General features: G+C 55.8%; 1 long non-coding RNA gene across 2 annotated transcripts in view; it reads right to left on the bottom strand.

Annotated features, from left to right (window-relative positions):
• Positions 1–20,770, bottom strand: part of LOC140595694 (uncharacterized) — a 41,858-nt gene that overhangs the window by 12,575 nt on the left and 8,513 nt on the right. Inside the window, exons 2-3 of one of the 2 annotated variants that reach the window (XR_011997507.1) lie at positions 14,638–14,952; positions 13,172–14,542 (exon numbers count right to left, since the gene is read on the bottom strand). The exons of the other annotated variant lie outside the window; for it this stretch is intronic. This is a non-coding gene — a long non-coding RNA (uncharacterized lncRNA). Of the gene's footprint in view, positions 1–13,171; positions 14,543–14,637; positions 14,953–20,770 lie in introns of those variants that run through there. 2 annotated transcript variants of the gene reach the window in all.

Below are 20,770 nucleotides of genomic sequence, written 5' to 3' on the forward strand. Positions count from 1 at the left end.
ATTGGGGGGGTGGGGGAGCGAGAGCAGCTGCCCCAGAACAGAGGGGTGCTAAGCCTGCTAAAGGGTTAGGGCTTTGTCCTGAGGACCACCGAGCCTTGCCATGTTTCTGAGCTTCCAAACAAGGGCAGGACCTCTTGACAATGTGAAGAGTGGACGTGCGGGGACCAGCCTGGAGGCAGACAGAGGGAGAAGCAGAGGCTACATGAAAGCAGCAGAGCTATAGGGACCGAGCACAGACAAGCTGGAGTGGGGTGTGAGGCATGACATCAGGGTCCTGTCTGCTAGCTCATGCAGGGCCACCCCACCCTGACTCCTGTCAGCACTGGGGTGTGTATGTTTAAAAGGGCACAGCTGAGCCCTAAAGCAGGACAAGCATTTGGGGATCTCCAAAGGGAACAGGAACTCCCAATAAGAATCAGAAATTGAAGCCCCAGACTCAGGACTAGAGAAGGCAGAGAAGCCAGAGACACCCCTTCCCCAGCCAGGGCACTGGGTGTTGAAGCCTCGGCAGCGAGACAGGCTGAGTTAGTTGCTGCATGGACCAGGGAGCCTGCAGAGGCAAGAGCAGGTCTGGCAGAGAGCTTCTCACCCTGTCAACGAGGGCTGAAAAGAAGCTCTTACCTGCAGGGGACAGATAGCAACACAACCAGAACCTTGACCGCATCAGCCTCATGCAATCCCCCGCAGGGGAGGCAATCCCAGTCTGCTGAAGTATGACCTAGTTCTGAATTGTGAACCCAAAAGAGGCAGTTATAGGGGTTAAGGGAACAAAATAAAACAGAAAACATCAACTCAAGATGACTTTAGAAAGTAAACTGAAAACACACTAGAGAAACTAATGCCATGAAACCCAGCCAATGAATTTAACAACAAATGGGAGAAATTGAAATAATAAATCAATCAAAGAAGACATTACAAAGTATATTTGTTTAAAACCATCAGACATCGGTAAACTAACCAAGAAGACAATCAACACAAAGTAGAAGAATATAGGGAAGAACCAATTTAAAATGATATAAGTGAGGGGCACCTAGGTGGCTCAGTCAGTTAAGTGTCTGCCTTCTGCTCTGGTCATGATCAAGTCCTGCATCAGACTCCTTGCTCAGTGGGAAGCCTGCTTCTACCCCTCCCTCTGCCTGCAGCCTGTGTGCTCGTATACTCTCTGTGTGTCAAATAAATAAATAAATAAAATCTTTCAAAAACATGAGAAATGAAAAATATGGCCTTGAATTTTTTTAAAAAACCTCAATGAGTAGAATAAATGCTACCTAGAAGAAACAGTTTGTGAATTAGAAATCGGCAATGTAGCACTGACCAAGAAGATAACACCGAGATATCAAGAAAATAATTCAGAGATGTCAAAAGAAGGGAAATATGAGAAAAAAGTTGAGAGTCATGGATGCCAGATAAAGAAAAGTTGGCACATATGTACTGAGAATTCCAATAGTAGAAAACAGGAAATTACACTTAGGCCCTGGGATTCTGAGGTTAACAATGAGGAAGTGGCTCAGAATCTTCAGAACTGAATCCATGAACACTCAGACAAACAGGGCACACCAAGCACCTGAGAGGATAAATAAAAACAAACAAAAGTCTTAAAAGCTTCGGGGAAGAAACACAGATTTCTTACGAAGGAGAAACAGCTAAGTTGCCAACGAACTCATCAAGAATAAGATATACCAAAGCCTGTTGAAGTGATCACCACCACGCCCTGAAGAAGAATTACTGTCAAGTCGGGATTTTTTTTTTAATACCCAGCTGAACTATCCTTCAGAGCAAAGCTAAAGTAATTTCAGGAAAACAAAGACAAGGTACATTTGCCGTTCACAGACACTCAGCAAATGAACTACTTCGGAATGTACTTCAGATGTACCCCAGAATGGCTCAGGGACTCGACGTACCAAAAGCATGGAGGGCGGGGGTGAGGAGGAGAGATAAAACTGGGGATTTGGTTAAAAGTGTGAAAGTCAGGACACCTGGGTAGCTCAGTGGTTGAGCATCTGCCTTCGGCTCAGGGCGTGATCCCCAGGGTCCTGGGATTGGGCCCCCCATCAGGAAGCCTGCTTCTTCCTCTGCCTGTGTCTCTGTCTCTCTCTCTGTGTGTCTTTTATTAATTAAAAAAAAAGCTATTAAATAAAAAATAAAGTGTGGAAGTCTCCCTGTAGGACCCATAGCAGACATTTCCCCACAAACATCTGGAGTTTTATTTTCTGAAAGACTAAAGCATCAAGTCTCTGGAGCCAGGAACATCAAGTCCAGAGGTCAGGAGTGGAGCCTGGCAACGGCGATTAAGTGGGAGCTTATACAGTGTACGGGAAAGTTAATTCCATGTGTTAACTTAACCAGGAGGCCCAGACACCTGGTAAAACGTTATTTCTGGGTGTGTCTGTGGGGGTGTTTCCAGAAGAAATTAGCATTTGAGTCTGCAGACTGAGTAAGGATTGCCTTCACCAGTGCAGGTAGGAGTCACCCGATTTGTCGAGGGCCCAAGTAAAACAAAAAGGTGGAGGAAGGACCACTCCACGCTCTCCGCTTGAGCTCAGACGTCCACTTTCTCCTGCCCTTGGACACCAGAGCGCCTGGTTCTCAGGCTTTCAGATTCGGACTGAATCACACCAACGGCTTTCCTGGCTCTTTAGCATGCAGGTGGTAGATCGTGGGACTTGTTGCTGAGCCGATCCTGTGATAAATCTCCTCATATATACGTCCTATTGGTTCTGTTTCTCTGCAGAACCCTGACCAAATGCAGCCATCTGTAGCTCTCCCCTCTCCCCTCACCACCAGTGTGAAGCCTGGAGCCATCGAGACTGCAGAAGGTAAACACCTCCAGAAAACACATGTCTGGATAGTGATGTTTTTGTGTGTGGCCCACAGAGTAAAGGAAGGACTCAGAACCCCATCCCTGGATCACCCTCTGTGGCTGCGGGCATGGAGTGCCGTGACGGGCCAGACTCCGACCAGATGTCCGTGCCTGTGAGCAGGCCAGGTGCTCCGACTGGAAGCATGGCCCAGGGTGAGTCCCAGGAGGAGGGAAAGGCAGGCATGGACCAGAATTTAAGGGGGAAGCAGACAAAAACAACAGTGGCCCATGAAGAGCATTCCAGAAAAGATCAGATCTCAAAGATTCAAGGCAGGTAGAAATAATAAAATATATTTTAGAAAGAGTCCTCCCCGGGAAAAACCAGCGTGCGGTCTCGTTGCTACACGCATCTGATATTGAAGGAGGTAAAGCTGCGGTAGTTTCCGGCCTTATTCACTCCGGGTGAACGAGAGGTTGGTGACATGTGTCTGTAGTTCTCTAGACATCAAACCCTTGAGCAAAACGTTAAAGACCTCAGGGAACAATGTTTCCTATAACTACAAGGGAACTGGTTACATTTGTATCCAGGGAGGCCTTCTTGACTTTCGAGTCTGAGGTCCGTGGTTATGTCCTGAGAAGCATCTAAGTAGGCTTCCCTCCAGAGCTCACTTACCCCCCCTGCGCAGGCATGAGCCCTCCGGTCCGCATCGACGGCCCCGGGCTCCGGAGCTCTGCTGCCCATCTCCTCGCCCGGCCTGGGTTCCAGCAGCTGTCAGGCCCCAGCTCACCATCCCCTGCCCGCCTCCAGGCATCTCCCGCGCGCACAGCCCAGCCCCTGCCTCCTCAGTCCTGCAGGCTCCCAGGCAATGCCCTCCCCGCCGGAGCAGGGACACCACCTCCAGGAGAGAAACCGAGCTGATCAGACGACTCACTTCATCTGTTCCCGTTCTTCTACGCTGGCTCTTGTCCCGATGTCCAAATGCACCTGCTCCATATATTTTGTCCAGCTTTCTAGGTCCTTCTTGGTGAAAAAGAGCTAGCACAGCTTCCACGCCGATTACTCCATCACCAGCTGCAGAAAGTCTGCAAACGGTTTCTGGTGCTTTGAAACCATTTCCCTTCCTTGAGACTCCTCAGAAAATGAGCTTGAGAAGATTCAAACAGACCATTTAAGAGACCACAACAGATGTGTTCTAAACACCCGCCAGCGCCTGACCCCGGGAAGGCTGATTGGATTAACTGGGAGTCCCCGAGACTGGGGATGAGGGAGGCACACCAGGGCGTGGTCCCCCAGGAGCAGCGGCCACGTGGAGTCCAGGGCAGCTGGAGCGAGGGGTGCCAGCCGGGCCCCCGCTAGTTCCACAGCTGTGGTGTTGATCTTGGCGTGAACGTATGTCTCGTGCTTCCAAACATCCAAAAAGTCAAATGCATGATTTGCCAACACAGGGCTGTACTCAAAGTGGGGTGAGCTGGGATTTCCAGCTGGTGATACTCCCAGATGAGCCTCGTGCCTGAGTACAGGGACCTTGGGCCATCGTCCCCAGCATTGGCCCACGGGGCTTCCTATTTCCAGGTGAAAGATTTTCCTCTGAGTCCATAGCTCCTCGGAAAACCAACGTGCAGGAAAGTTGGGTTAGCCGTCCAGAGGACTGTGTTGGAGGGTCACCTGCAGCCTCGGCCTGGCCCACAGAACTGCCGGGTGGGCAGGCCTCGGGATCCCGTGTCCTGCACCCGGTGAGCCCGGCCCTTCTCCTGCAGTTGAGCTGACCGGATCCGAGGGGACGCCTGACCAGAGCAACAAGTCCACATGCTTGCTAGTGACCTGGGGGGCGGCCCACCAGGAAGATTCCTTTGCATTCAAGAACAATGAACTAATAAGCACCACACGAACAAGACACTAGGTAGTGAGAGACTCAAGAAGCACTTAAAGGGATGAGGCACAAGGCAACTCTGGGGCCCTGCAGGGACAGGGACATGACAGGGGACCTCAGAGACCTCCTGAGGTTGCACACGACAGCTGTAAGACAAGAAAACGAGAACCGTTTGTGGGTGGGTGACACACAGGGACAGGGCAAGCCCACGAGATGACGTGGGCCTCCCTAACTTGCACGGCCTTCCCGCGGAGGCCCCTGGGGGCGCCCCAGAGCTGCCCTCGCCCTGAGATGTCTCGCTGTCACAGCTCCCACCGCGGACTCCGGAGGCTTTGCCACCTGTATGCTTCTGTGTTGTCTTTATAATAAGCCCCCATGTCCCGAGCTCATTTGCACCCGGAGATCTCTAATGCAAAACAAAATGATCATCATCGCTCGCAGGGATGCCGAGACCGACCATGCTGGCCTGGTCTGGCGGGTGCAGGGCCGGGAAGACTCTGGCAGAAATCTCAGACCAGTGGCCAGCGGCTGTATCCAAATCCCAGACACGTTCTGTTTCGTTTGTACAGTGATTTAAAAATGTAAACTAATAAATCCCGATGTCTCGTTCCCCTTGAGAAACCAGAAGATGCCACGAGCCTGTGAGCTCACACCCCCAGACAGCAGTCACCTGGAGCTGAGAGGCAGCACCCCCGTTAGTGTGGCTGGGTCCCCACCCCTCACAGAGGGCCCCCCACGCGGCAGCTGACCCACAACTCAGGGGGAATCCACTCCGCACCTGCACTGGCGACATTCCTGAGCCGACCTCGCAGAGAGACCGGAGTGGGGGGCCGGCGCCCTGGGTTCCCGCACCAGCTCTGCCTCAGGCTTGCGTGTGACCTCAACGGTCACCTACCCTCCAGGCCGGCTCAGTGCCGGGGAGACAGAGCCCTCAGACAATCTCCAGCTTGATTCCAGCCCCGGGACCCTGGGAAACAGCCCTGGTAAAGCAAAACCCCCACACCCTGTGCTCTGGAAGTGGCTCACAATTCGGATGAGACTCACCAAGGCCCCCCCTTGCTCACTTAGGACTCAGGATGAGGCCAGGCACAGACCCCATAGAGTCCCACCAAATTCCCATTCTTTGCCTCATAACGGATCAGCTGACCCACGGTCCCCACTGGTCAACAGGATCAAAATTGCCCTTAACCAAACTCGGCTGAGCTCCTAGCCCCTCCTCTCAGCGGGAGCCCCGAACCAGCTGGCCTCGGGGCAGGCGCCCCCTTCCCCTGTTCCCAGCCTGGTTCTAACTCCGTGTACGCTTCCTCACAACAGAGAAGCCTGGCCTCGCAGGTGCTTGCCGGCACCTGCCCATTGCCCGCCCTTCCGATAGAGTCTCACCATAGTCCGCAGGTGCTTCCTACCTGACACACGCACGGGGCTTCTGCTCTCCCCGGGTCTCCTGCCTCGGGGGATGTGGAGCAACATCAGGGGCCCCCCGCCCCACCAGCTCCTCCCCCTGAAGCCCGGACTCCAGCCTGTGGCCGCCCCCGTGATGCCCCCAGGCTCTGCGATTTTGCAGAGTGCTTGAGCCCCCACTTCAGAGACCATGCCCACCCCCTGCGCGTGATTGCGGGGTCCTTCAGGCAGGAGGGCTGGAGCGAGGCTTGACCTCACGGACCCACAGCTGTCTCCCAGGAGCCCGGCCGCCAGGTACCCTGCCCCACCTGGGAAGGGCACTGCGGTGAAGGGCAGACGGGGCCTATGAGGAGTGACAAAGGCTAATGGGGCCTTAGGAGAAGAGGGAGAGATGAGGACACGGTGAGGACACAGCGAGCCAGGAGGCGGGTCCCCCCCAGACCCCGAGTCAGTGGGCACCTTGATCTCAGACTTCCCGCCTCCAGAACCTGCAGAAACACTGCCCGGGCTGCCCCGTGTGGTGCTCATGATGGGAGCCTGAGCAGACCGAGGCTGCGAGGATGGGGATGGAAGGAGGGTCCCCGCCATCACCCTGCGGACAAGGGGCTGCTTCCCGCACTCACCCTCACCTCTGTTCCCAGGGAAGCCCCAAGCGAGGGATGACCTTGGTCTGTGCAGGAAGGTGCAGATGGTGTCAGGGCCACAGCTGGGCTCGGCAGCTGTGAGCTCCCAAACCCAGGGGTGGTTCTCGGGAGACTGTGAGCTGTGGGTGGGAGGAGAGATGCCTGGGCTCCCTGGGGCCCGGGGCCCTGCAGGACGGCTGCCGGGAAGGTTCTGGAAAGCCCGAGGCAGGGGTCATTCCAAAAAGAGAGGGTGAGCGCTCAGTCCTGCTGTCTGCTGTTACTCTTTTGCACAAAACTTAATTGGGTGGCAGTTTTATACGGTGCAAAAATTAACACTTCTTGCACTAACATAAAACTAATTGCTGTTGGGAGAAAATTTATGGCTAATGATTCAAAGGTGTAAAAGAAAACCTTTACTCTGCTGCTGCTGTTTTACAAATGCACCGTTTGCCCCATGCCCCTGCCAGCTTCCCTTTGATGCTTGCAGCTACGGGGTGGCCCAGGAAGTAGGGGCCCCAGGTGCTTCCCGTACCAGAGGCCAGGCCACCTGCCCCCAGGTGCCAGAAGCCCCCCAACCGGCTGGGGAGAGTCCCTATGCTCTCCCATCTTCCTTTCCCGGCTCCTTCCTATCGACTTACGCATCCTTGGACCTGATACAGATGTTTTGGCCACTTCCCTGTCCCTCATCCCTCATGGATCGCTACGAGGTAAACGCTACTGTCAGCAAAACCACATCGGGAAATCCACGCCTCCAAGAACATGCCCATGCTGGTGAGCTCCCACATCTCATTTCAAAGACAGTCTGGGGGACAGGAGTGGGTCTGGACTGCAGCCCCCAGCGCCCTTTCTCGGCATCTCCGGTCAGAGCCACGCCGCCCCCCATGGGGCCCAAGCAGGATCGTGCTCTCCGGGGTACCGTACTGGCATCCACGGGCCCCCGGCGTGGCCTTGGCGGCAGTCCCCAATCCACGGGGAGATCACTGGGGTGCAGGCCTTCCGGGAGGCCAACCAGGACTCTGGCCTGGGAAGCTGCCAGCCCTCCTCTGGGGGGTGGGCACGGTGGGTGGTGGTGGGGGACACTCCTTTGTGCCCCAGCAGAGGCACCCGAGGGATGAGGGACAGGATGACAGGTCGCCTGGCAGAGGCTGCCTCTCCCCCACCTGTGCAGGCTGAGCTGGTCTGAGAAGGGGGATGCGCCAGTGACCCCAGTCCCTCCCCTGCGGTCGAGGGTAAGCACGCAGAAGAAGACCAGCAGTGACCCGGGGCCGCGGCCATGGCCTGGATGCCCCGGGGAAGGGCTGCCGGGGGCCCCGCTTGGGGACATCTGGGCACGTGAGCACTCACAAGAACAGCTGCAGCCCTGGGAACCTGAGGGGGCTGGGGCCATCAGGGCTGCTCTGCCAAGTGTCCCCAGGGGCCACAGCTGCCCCCGTTCAGAACCGCCAAGCGAAGAAGGCAGGAAGCCAGAGAGAACGCGGGATGCGAAGGACGCGGCTACGATCAGAGACAACGACCGCAGGACGCGGAGCCCAGGAGAGAGATGTCACCTCGCCAACAGCCGGGGAAACCCTGACCAGTGGGCAGCGCTCCGGCCCCGGCGCCCCCGGGCAGGACCACAGCTGGAGCCGCAGCGCCCGGCACGGCTGAGCATGGCCCACCCCCCGCCACAGCGACTCCATCCCTGGGGGCCCCAGGGACACCAACGGTCTTGCTCACAGCAGCATTTGCTGTAAGAGCCACAAGTCAGAAACCACTCAGGCAACCCCCAGCTGCAGAATGGGGGGACAAGTTCACGGGTCACACCCCGCAACACCGCACAGGCACGCACGGCAGCGGGCGACAGCCACGCAGGCCGACGAGGACAGACCAGGTGGACCAGGGAAGCCAGGCCCTCAAGGCGCATGCAGCATCCGGTTGGCGGGACGTTCGCCGGGCAGCACCCCTGCACCGTGAGGTCTAGGGCTGCACGCCCGTCAGCGGGCACTACGGCCAAGTGAGGTGGGGAGCGTCACACATGTCCTCCTGCAGGCGCAGGCGTCAGGGCCTTGGGGCAGGGGGTGATGTGCTGTTCACTGCGGGTCCCCGACACCCAGAACCATGCCTGACACGGGACACACAGCAAGGACGCAGAAGGGGGATGACACATGACCCCAGAGGATGCACAGGCAGCTTCTACGGTTCTGGCCACGTTTTGCTTCTTAGTCTGGAAGAGGCTACAGTCTTCAAAATGTACATGCGAGTATATTCCTCTACACGTCCTGCGTAGCTCACAATAAAAATATAAAATCGTTGTGAGGCGCCCAGGTGGCTCCGTCAGTGAAGCGATGCCTACGGCTCAGGTCATGATCCCGGGGCCCTGGATCGAGTCCCACGTTGGGCTCCCTGCTCAGCTCCTTGCTCATCTGCTTCTCCCTCTGCCTCTGCCTCTCCCCAACTCGTGCTCTGTCTCTCTCTCGCTCTCTCTCTCAAATAAATAAATGAGATCTTTAAAAACAATAATAATAATAAAAATGTTTTAAATCACAAAAATGGGGCAGCCTGGGGTGGTTCAGCATTTTAGCGCTGGCTTCGGCCCAGGGCGTGATCCTGGGGACCCGGGATCGAGTCCCATGTCAGGCTCCCTGCATGGAGCCTGCTTCTCCCTCTGCCTGTGTCTCTGCCTCTCTCTCTCTCTGTTTCTCATGAATAAATTTTTTTAAATCTTTAAAAGAATAAATAAATAAATCGCAAAAATGTTTGGAAAAATAGTAGCAAGGGCAAGTTTGCTCAGAACACTGGAGATATAGAATAACACACTGTGGTTTTAGCGCAGATGTAGACAAATCTATCAGAACAAAATGAGGCCAGAAAGTCCAAGGAAAGAAATAATGGAATCATTACATTTTTCTTTTCTGAGTCCCAGAAGAGCTCAAGAAACACAGCTGGATTTTGTTCCAGTTTTTGGCAGAAGGGAAGAAGAACCACCGTGGGCCGGCGGAGGGTGGTTGGCACGTGCGCCCTCAGGGAGATGCGGGGTCCCTGCAGTCCTGGGGGTGAAGAAACGAGGGGGAGTCCTGACCCACAGCGAAGGAGGCACCTGTGCTAATTAGCGTGGTCACCAGAGAGGCTGGGAGGGCCCCTCTGGCTAACGTGTCAGCAGAGCGGGGACAGGGGAGACAGAGGTAGCCCACAAAAGTCGCCTCATTGAAAAAAATTAGATAAAAGGGAGCAGGACAGCCTGTGCCTTACACACCGGGGAATGAAAGTCACTTTTCTGCGAGGGGGGTTCCCTGCCCCAGGCCCCAGGAGAGCCCCCGACGGCTCATGGCCCAGCCCTACAGGCCGCATGCTCTTCCCCGCGGGCCCGGTCTCCGGGGGACTCGAGAATCAGATGGCCTGGCTCGTGTTTGCTGAACTCTGAGACCATGACCCAGGGAGAAACGCATTTTACACAGCAATCCGGCGTGCACCACGTGAGCGTGTGCGGCCTCTGCTGACCCTGGCCGGGGTCACGTACGTGCCACTTGCAGCCACTCTATTTCTTTTCAAAAGATGCCGGTGCCGACTCACCTCATTACTTTCATGACCTGCAAGTAGCATGTGACCCCAACTGAAAAATATGGTCTTCCTCAGGGTTTTCAAGCTGGGAGCCCAAGTTCCCTGGAGTGTGTGTGTATGAGTGTGTGTGCACATGGGTGTGTGCATGTTGTCTTTGCTTGTGTGTGAGCACCTGTTGTGTGTCTGGGTCTGTGTATGTGCACAAGCTTGTCTGAGTGTGCATGTGAGCATTGTGCACATGGATATGCATGTTGTGTTTGCATGTGAGTGTGCATGTGTGCAAACACTTGTTCTGTGTCTGTGTCTGGGTCTGTGCACAAGCTTGAGTGTGTGTGTAGTTTTCCTGAAAAGAAGTTCGTACTCTCAGTTGCGTTTCCTCTGAACGCACCCTAGTCCCCGTGTCACAGGCGAAGACACCGAGGTCCACAGCGTGTCCAGTCCCTGCTGGGACAGAAGTCCCACCTCCGACTCCTGCCCAGGGCTGAGCCCTGTCCCTTCCCAGGAGGTGCCCAGCAAGTGCACGGCCACCCGTGCTGTGGGGGGAGGCAGACCAAACGGGTCTGCCTTAGAAAACCTGCATTTTGCCCGTGCAGACCACACCCGCCAGGCTGCTCGGACTCTGGGGCCCCGCGCGACAGCCAGACCAGCGGCTCCAGGCAAGCTCCGGGCCGGGGAGGACCTTCCACGTAGGCCGTCATCGCATGGAAGCACCGAGAAGCTGGCCCCACGCCGAACACTCTCCGTGGAACTCAACCCTCACACAGCAGCCTAGAGCGCCTCAAAGGACCCAGAGAGTGGGACCCCCAGCCTGGGGACGGTCTGGGGGTGGAGCGGGAGCTGGAGCTGCAGGATGATGAGTCAAAGGACTGCCCCCAGAAGTAAAGCGGCAGGGTACATGCACACAGGACTGCAGCCGTTACACTGGCGGGGCAAGGGCACATGCACGTCACAGGAGGCCCACAGTCCAAGAAGCCCCAGGCCAAGCGCATGAATATTTCAACAGGTCTTCACAGGGACAGCTCTGGTTACCTGAGCCCGAGCACCTGCGCACTGGAGTGGCTGATTAACGACCAACAGCCACAGAGGGCTGCCCTCATCCCAAACACCTGCTGAAGCTCTGAGCCGAACCCTAGCGCTGCCCTGGCGCAGTGGCCTTAGCCTCTGGGAGCCTGTGTCTGGGGGCACAGTGTGGCGACACTGACACCTACCCGGCCCATTCAAGGCCTGACCCCGCCAGCACTCGGGATCAGTATATGTCAGTCCCCTGTCCACCTTCACCGCACCTCCTCCACGCAGGATCCTGCAGCGGGACCACCGGGATTATGGCAAAGGGACCTGAGGCCAAGCAAGTGATGGACCTGCCACCTGGCTGGTCCAGTTTAATTATTTTGATCACAATTCCTAGAGGTCACAATGGGAAACCCTCAGAGAACCTAAGGTCAGGCTGCCCCAAGCAATAGACTACACGCACGCGTTCATGTCCGAGCACCTGGTGGGAAGTGTTCAGCTGCGAGTCACAGAGAAGCCAACCCCCTGGCTCATGCGGGCCAGGGAAATCAAGAGCGAAGGAGGAGGCCAGGCATTTCTCCAAGGTGGCCCCAGCTCTCCCCTTTTCTGTGTGTGGGCTCTGTCCTCGCACTGAGAGCCAGGCAGCTGCCATGAGCCAGGCCGTAGGTGCTGATGTCTAAAGAGGAAGGAGAAGGTCACCTCTGGACGTGCCCTTCAAGGGCAAGAAGAAGCCGGGGACACCTCTCCCCACAGCTCACAGGCCTGGACTGATTACCTGGTCCTGATCCAGGCTTAATGCAGGGACACGCCAGGTCCTGGCTTAGGGTGCCAGCCCTGAACCCATAACCAGAGCACAGGGGCTGAGATCCAAAACCACACAGCCACCTCTCCATGGGGTAAATATTGAGATGGGGAGTGCTGGGAACACAGTGCCACATCAGGACACAGGACACAGACCAAATGATGACTTCCCACATTCCTGGACCCAAGTGTCCCAGACGTTACCAGCCTGCAAGCCCATCTGCCCTCTGATGCCCAAATCCCCAAATCCTGGGCCTACCCATTTACAGATGCTCTCCCGGCCCTTGGAAAAGGCTTGCTCCTCCACAAAGTGGCTCCAAGGGTGGCTGGGCCCTTGGGTGGTGAGCCCTTTGGCCCACGTGGCCTGGGATGCTGCTGTCTGCTTGTGCAGGTCCCCTGTGAGCACCTCAGTGTCAGCCCCTGCTTTTCTCCTGCACCCTCTGTAACACCTGAGGGCATGGACCTTTCCCTCAGTTTCCTTCAGGGATGGGAGTGTCTGGAGGAATCTAGAAAACCTGCAATGGGATCTCTCTGAAGGCCTGGATGCTTAGAGGGAATCTGATGTGAGCTCTGTCTGCCTTCCACGGCGGTGATCGCCCAGTTGTGCCAGCAAGAGTGCCTTGAGCACGTCTCCATCTCCAAATCCAGTTCCCCCCACCCTCCCCTCTGCAGGCAAAACAAGCCTCCAAAACCCTCACTCCCCACCCAAAATGTACCTCTGCGGGGGACCATTGGTGGGCAATATCAGCGACAGCTTGAGAGACCTCATCCCCCCCGGGGCGTGGTCTTTGCCCTGGATCCCCATGAGATTGCAGAGTTGGGCCAATTCAGAGCTATCATGTTTCTGATTTATTTGTCCTCTTAATCTGTGCCTTTATTCTCTGACTCTCTGCTATGTCATTTTGGGGTTAAAAGTTTTGTTAAATCAGGGGCGCCTGGGTGGCTCAGCGGTTGAGCATCTGCCTTTGGCTCAGGACCTGATCCCAGGGTCCTGGGATCAAGTCCCACATGGGATCCCTGCAGGGAGCCTGCTTCTCCCTCTGCCTGTGTCTCTGCCTCTCCCTCTCTCTGTGTCTCTCTGAATAAAGAAATTAAAATCTAAAAAAAAAATCTTGTAGAAATCTAGTAAAAGATTTTTACAAATCCATCCTTTATTCCATCTATTTTGAGTTACCTTTTTTTAAATTTTAGCATGTACCCCTCTCTCCCCTGCTCCTGAGTAGCACAGAAACCTGGTCCACTTCAATCCCTTCTGACCAACATCTTATATCTTTTTTGAAACCACCAAGTAGAATCTTTCCATGAGAGTCTTGTTAGTAATCTCATGGTTTGCGTGTATCTGAGGTGTCTTTATTTTGCCACCATTCTTGAAAGACAGTTTAGCTGGGTATAGGACTCTAGGTTAATAGTTTTCTCAAGCAGTTCAAATAGAGTATTTTTCTATCTTCTGGCTGCATAATGAAGTCATTTTATTCCAGCACTTAGAAGGTCCTCTGCCCTGGGGAGACATGACTCCAAACTTGGTCTTCTCAGCACCAGCCAGATGCCGGACTCTCCACGAGCTCTTCCCCCATCCAGCTGCTGTTTCTTCCTAGGCTTTATGGTGCCTTGCTCTGCACATGCACACCTCGGGGATCCCTCAAAGACTGGAGCAGATATTGTGCCCAAGTTAAGGGGTTTCTCCCTATGGGGCTTTTCTGGAGATCTCTTCCTAGATTTCCAGGCATCCTGGCAATGTGGAATTCTAGCCTCTGACCTCTCTGCCCAATACTGCGGCCTTCTGCTAGAGCCCATCCCACTGTGAGGTCTGGAGGGAGCCCTCAGGGGAAAAGCTTTCTTTCAAACTCCTCTCAAAGCTCATGTACCTCGAGGGTTTTTTTCATCTGCTTCAGGTCACTTCCCAATGCCTTCAAATAATTATTGTTTCAATTCTGTCTGAAGTTCAGCAGCAGGAAGACTAGTGAAACAAAATTTCTCTGGAAGCTGGAAGTCCTGGGCCAAGTTTATTTAACCTGAAGTGGTGCCAGGTGAGACTTCGTCAGCACTGGGGTGGATTATGCAATCCCAGGGCAATGCCCGGAACAGCACAACTTCAGAACTGACCCAAAGAAGACTTCGCCAGGTCTTTTCTTCCAGCTCCTCGTTGTTCTCTTCTCAATGCCCAGTGCTGGGAAAGGACTAGCGCGTTCCCCAGGAAATGAGGAACGGGAAAAGATGTGTTGTATGTAAAGGAAGCAAAACCCTCAAAGACACAGATCCTAAAACATATCCCCAGTTGACGCTGCTCAAAGCTCCAAAACATCCCAAGAACAAGACAAGGTACCTGGGTGCACCAGCACCACAAGGGACCCACAGGGTGAGTGGATCATCATCATCAAGGATTGGAGACGTCTTGGTTCCAGCCTCACCCCCGAGTCTCAGGTTTCCAGTTGTCTAGGCTGGCTGTAGAGTTGATAGTTGATATAGGGCATCTTTCCAACCAGGCAGCAACCCTGGAGGACAACCTAAAAAATGTCAAGCTCTTGAGGACAGGAAGGACATGTCACCAGGGTCTGGGCTGTGTGTTGTTACTGTTGCTGCTGCTTTAGCCTCTACTCACCTGCTGAAAATAATGGGAACTGGTCACTTGTTTCCATCCACCACACTAATCTGTATGTGATTTTTCCACCTCCAAATTCCATCCCAGAGAATTTTTCAAAAAGCTTCTTGGGTTCAGCCTGCCCCTCCACCAGCAAGATGCTGAACACCGCCAACTTGCATGGCCCTGCTTGCAGCAGGTACGCACAGGTACAGGCCAGGCCAGGGGAGGTCACTATCGGATGGCTCTGTCTTCCCAAAGGCACCTGCTTGGGCGGCCCCTCTGCCACAGGTGTGCATATCCTCAGGGATTCAGGAAACGTTGCCATTGCTGTGTCTGGAAACAAGCATGAGTCAAAGGAGATTAGCTGAGTTCTGAGGTCAGAGGGCAGACACACAGTGATGTGTGGGACCCACTGGGAGACTGACCACGGGTCCACCAGGTGTCCTGTCCCTGTGTCTCCCACAATGGGTGGGTCACTCTCTGCCATTCAGAGAACAGAGGGTGCCTCCCCTTGGAAATCACCCTGAACCACACGAGGGCGAACTCACCCCTCCAGCACTGCTGTGTGCGGTGACCTTGAGGCCAAGAGGAGAGAAGGGAAAGTCAAAACACAGGAAGGCATAAGACAAAGTACCTCCACTGGGAAGCTTAGAAAAATACACTAAAAACCATAAGGATGGACAATCACAGTGCTACGTGGGTGATGGGGATGGAGTGCCCTGGACATCAGAGGAAGGATGGGGTCGCAGAGGATGGGGGTAATGTGGGCAGGTTCCAGCACCCAGGGTGGCTCTGCATGCAAATGGAGCCTGACGACTGCTTCCCAAACACGATGACCATGGATTCAAGGCCTTGACAGCTCCGTCTTCTAGAGGTTTAGCCAAAATAACCTCTACCCCACCACCACCACCCCAGCTTAACACATACTGGCATCCAGTGCCCTGCGAGCAATCAAGGGCTGCCCAAGCCAGGTCTGCACAGAGTGTTGAGTGTGGAAAGGCTTGCTCGCCTTCAGCCACTCGATGTGAGGGGAGGAAACAGCAGGAGAGCATCTTTTCTTGGCTTTTCTAGGCAACCTCAGGAATCTAGGAAATGTAGCTGAAATAATTCCCCCTTTAGAAACCGCACTCGTGGGGAGCCCGCTAAGTCTGACCGCCTCAGCGATGAGTCAGGCGGTGCCAGGCGCGCCCTCCCAGGCCGTCCTCACCTCTGCCCATTTGCATGCTAATTTGCCAGAAAGCTCCTAGTGCATTTGCATGTTTTTCCATCTAATTTCGCCTGATGGCAATTTAGAACAGGTGCAACTCCAGCAGCGACCTGCCCCATCAGCCAGGTCCCACCATGGGGTGCCCAGGAATTCATTTAAAGGGCCTCCGCCTGTCTGTGGTTGGCACAAATCGTGCAGCAAGCCCACCCACACATAGAAGCGTGAGGCACAAGAACACGCCCCCCACCAGGGCTGTCCCCATCATCACCTTTACCTAGCGGGCCCGGGGCACCCAGTGAGGGGCTATGAGTGTGCAGGGGGGTGCCTTCTGCCCTCCATGAGCTCGGGGCTGAGACTCCCTGGATGCCACTGCTGGCCACGGAGCCATGGCACACAGGCACTGGGCCATCCCAGGGGCCCTGGGGCCACCGCCCTGACTCCACACCAGAGCAGTCACCAGCAAGGCCTTGGAAGCAGGTGCAGCCTACCCAACACCCCACCAGGGCCCAAGGGGACCCCCCCATGTCAGCACCAAAGGAGAACCAGAACAACCTAGGAATTCAACCCACAACCCCAAGGACGGACGCCACAGTCAAACTTAGCGCTGGCACCTGTGAATCAACTGGCCGCACGGCTGCAGCACCCCCTGCTCACGCCTGCCCCATGTTTAACCTCCACGAGCGCTGCCCACACTTCGTGCACCAGTGCCAACGACCAGCAGCAAGGAGAGCCTGTCCACGGCGGCCCACTCATCACGGGGCCCCAGTGCCCTCCTGCCACTCCCTTCCCACCTGCCAGACCAGCCGGCCCCTGAAGGAGCCCTCACCGCCCAGCAAATCTGCATGTGGATGACCCACAGGGCGACAAGGCCAGCCCTTCTGCACTGATGCAGAACCGGGGGACCAGATGCCCCATCACGACATGTGCCCCACCCCCAGATGTGTCCTATGGGGAAAGGACCCACCACGGGCACCCCCTGAGAAAGCCTCCCAGATGGCCCCTGGCCCAGCTGCCTCTGTCATTGTTGCATATTTGCCACCCGGGACCCATGAACGTGGAGATTTCCCCGCAGGGACCCAGAGCCTGGGTTGTTTCCTGCCGTCCGTTCACAGATACGCACACGCTCAAACTCCCTCACACACACATTCACATGCTTATGGACACATGCACTCACACATGATCACATGCACACACGATCATTCACGTGCTCGTGGACACACACACGATTGCACACCTGCTCTCACACACAATCACAGGCATTCACACGTTCATGGACACATGCACACACATGATCACACACCTGCTCTCGCACAATCACACACATCCACATGTTCACATCAGGCAGGCAGCTTGGGCCACAGGGAGGGTCAGCTACTGGACCATGCACTGGATGCACAGGTGTCATCCAGCTCCCTCCTGCACCCTCCTGGGGTCCTTGCCCCCCCAAGCTCGGGCCATCCCTCTGTCTTCCGGTCGGCATTCCTCACAGCCCAGCCCCTGGCTCTGCCCATAGGCCTCCTGGACCAGCCTTCCTTCCACTGAGGACCCACAGCCCTGACTCGGCCATTCCCCTGGGTCAGCCTCCTTATCCCTCTGACTGCCTCGCTTCATTGTAATCCCTGTCCCTTTCTCTGTGGGCTTAACCCGAGACCCTACCCCTGAGACATGCACACCACACACAGAGATACACACTCACCTGCACACAGGGAGACAGACCCTCACACGTGTACACATACATACACACACCAAGACACACAGTCACACGTATACACATTCACACACTCATACAAACACACACAGCCAGTTCACTGTGCTCTGAGGCTGACACTCTGAACAGAGAACTTCATCATAAAGGAGTCTTTCCCACCTGCAATACCCCTGAGCAGCCCAGCCCTCCTTGGTGCTGCTGACTCACCATGTTCCAGCTCAGGGAACCATGATTCTGATGGGCTTGCTCAGAATGTGCTGTCACCTAACATTTAAAAAGCCACCATGGGTCCCTGCTAGGTGATGGAATTCAGAATCCACCCTACATGTCACACTACCACCTCCTCCTTCCTCATCTCCACCCACCCCACACCCCACTGCATGATCAGTCTGAGGTCAGATTTTGTAGAGGGCAGTTTTTGGTTCTCCCCCCCCTCTTTTGCAGTCTCCTTCTTGCACCCTGGACTAGACCACCAAGGGAGTATGAAGTATTCAGGTAATCTGACAACCCAGCAGTGATGGTACTGGTTTTGCTGATGATCATAATGACAGTGGTGATGGCAGTGACGGTGATGATGGGGATGGGGGTGGTGAGGATGGGGATGGGATGGGGATGGTGATGACGGGGATGGGGGTAGTAAGGATGGGGATGGGGGTGGTGAGGATGGGGATGGGGATGGTGATGGTGAAGATGGGGATGGGGATGATGGGGATGGGGGTGGTGATGGTGAAAATGGTAATGGTGAGGATGAGGATGGTGATGATGGGGATGGGGATGATGGGGATGATGGGAATGGTGATGGTGAGGATGGTGATGGTAATGATGGCGATCATGGTAATGACAGCAGTGATGGTGATGATGATCGTGACAGTGGTCATGATGTCACTACAATTTATTGACAACTTACTCTGGATCAAGTAGCAAATATGCTAAGTGTCTACTTTTAATCTATTTTTTGAAGATTTTTATTTCTTTGAGAGAGAGAGAGAGCGTGCGCACCAGTGGGGTGGGGGCAGGGAGGGGCAGAGGGAGAAGGAGAAGCAGACTCCCCACTGAGCAGGGAACCCAACATGGGCCTCAACCCCAGGGTCCTAGGATCATGACCTGAGCCGGAGGCAGACACTTTACCAATTCTGCCACCCAGGTGCCCCTCTTCTTTTAATCTTTAAAACAATGATAAGGTAGACATTATTAGACCCATTTGACAGAAGAGAAAATCAAGACAGAACTTCAACCACCTGCTGAAGCCCCAGAACTAGTGACAGGACCCCGGCCTGTCTGCCCCCAAAGCTCATGCTCATAGTGCCGCCCCTGCCCGGCTGCATGGAAAGAGGCCGGGATGTGGCCTGGAGGACCCAGAGGAGCAGCCCCGGAACGCGCTCCTGGGGAAATGTGGGGGGCTGAGAGGCCCCTATGTGAGGAAACCCCACGGAACCTCAGGGTCCCAGTGGAACTGCTTGATCTGGAGACCCTGCCTTGTCCCCATCCCAGACACGCTCAGCTTACTTTTTGTAAATTGAGGCACACTCATCCTATAACACCGTGAAGTTCAGGCTGTGCGAGTGTCGATCTGACACGCTTGTACGGCGCAGTACGATCACCACCGCGCGGCAGCCCACACCTCCATCGTGGCACGTCACTGTCACGGTTTTGCGGTGAGAACAATTAAGATCTAGTCTCTTAGCAACTTCGAAGTTTGTGACGCCGTGTTGACGGCGATCACCGTGCTGTGCGTGAGAGCTCCACGACTCACTGCCACTTCCAACCTCTGGCTCGAGGCCCACCCCCGCCCTGTGCTGTCAGCCCCCCCCAAGTCAGCCCCCCAGAGCCGCCCCCGGGGGCACAGCTGCGCTCACCTTCTCCCTCGCAGCAGGCCGGCTCCCTCCAGCCCGTTTCTGCATCCTGAAGAGGAGGACAAGGGAGGGCTCCGGGGTCGGTGGCCCAGCAGCCCCAGCCCTCGCGGAGCCCCCGGCCCAGGGAGTCCAGGAGCAGAGCCCCGCTCTCGGCTCTCCTGCCTCTCCCACCCCACGCCCTCCACCATGCGTCCCGGCAGTGGTGAGGGGGTCCCCCTGGTTAGACGTGGGACAGGGTCGTACGGGGTGACAGGGGTCATGGTGCAGCCCACAGAGCAGAACATCCCTCCTATAGACTCCTTACCCCCCAGGACCAAGGGCCCCATCACCATAACCTATGTCTAAAGCAAAGAAGCTGCAAGATCCAGAACCCGAGATGCCGTCCCCTCCCCAGCAGCCTGTCCTGAGCCATGTGGCCCCCCGCCCCCGACAGACGGGCACCCAGGACCCGCCTCGCCATCTGCCCCACCTGGCAACTCTCGGTACTCTCCCACAGCAGGGCCAGCCCAGGGCTCTGAGCTAGCATCGGGGGCTCAGATGCTCCCCACCCAGCTTCCTGCTCCCAGGGCTCCCCACCATGAGGCAGGGCCCAGGACGGGAGGCCTCGACCCAAGAACCCACTGGGAGAGGCGCCCCCAGGCACCTGCTTGACGGGAGGGAGGTTGTCAAGCTCAGCACGATCCGACCGGGTGGGGCTGGAGAGCCCATCAGGAACCATGCTCCCCACCTCCGAGCCCTCTCCCCGCCCCGCCCCCCCGCACTGTCCCCAAGTGCCGTGAGCACAGACCTCTGTGTAGAGACGCCCGGAGGCCCTTGGCCAACAGGCGCGGATAAACAGAACCCAGCGGAGCCGTGCTTCAGACTCCAGCCCCGCCAGGGCCCGGGGGCCACTCCATCCAGCTGCACTCAATGCACACGGGTGACTCCATTCATCTATTCTTTTGAGAGAGAGAGAGAGAGAGAGAGAGAGCACGAGCGAGCAGGGGTGGGGCAGAGGGAGAAGGAGGATCCCAAGCAGACCATGCTCAGCGGGGAGCCTGACACGGGGCTGGATCTCACGACCCCAAGACCACCACCTGAGCCGAAATTAAGAGTCAGAGGTTCAACCGACTGAACCCCCAGGTGTCCCCCGGCCCACCCCACTGATTACATTAAAAGGAAAATCCACCTGCATCCCCCAAACACAAGCCTCTCCTGTTAGTATAATGAGCGCGTGAGGGAGGGAAGGGAGTGGGTGCCTGGAGGGCCCCTGACGGACTCCTCTCAAACTGAGTCAAAAACAAAAAACAAAAAACAAAAAAAGCCCTGAGTTACGGTGCCCCCGAGGCCGGGGAAGTCCGGCAAGGCCAGGCTACCTGGGCAGCCGCAAAAACCGAGGGAGGC

This window comes from Vulpes vulpes, chromosome 15, assembly GCF_048418805.1.
Source record: "Vulpes vulpes isolate BD-2025 chromosome 15, VulVul3, whole genome shotgun sequence".
Classification (NCBI taxonomy): Eukaryota; Metazoa; Chordata; class Mammalia; order Carnivora; family Canidae; genus Vulpes; species Vulpes vulpes.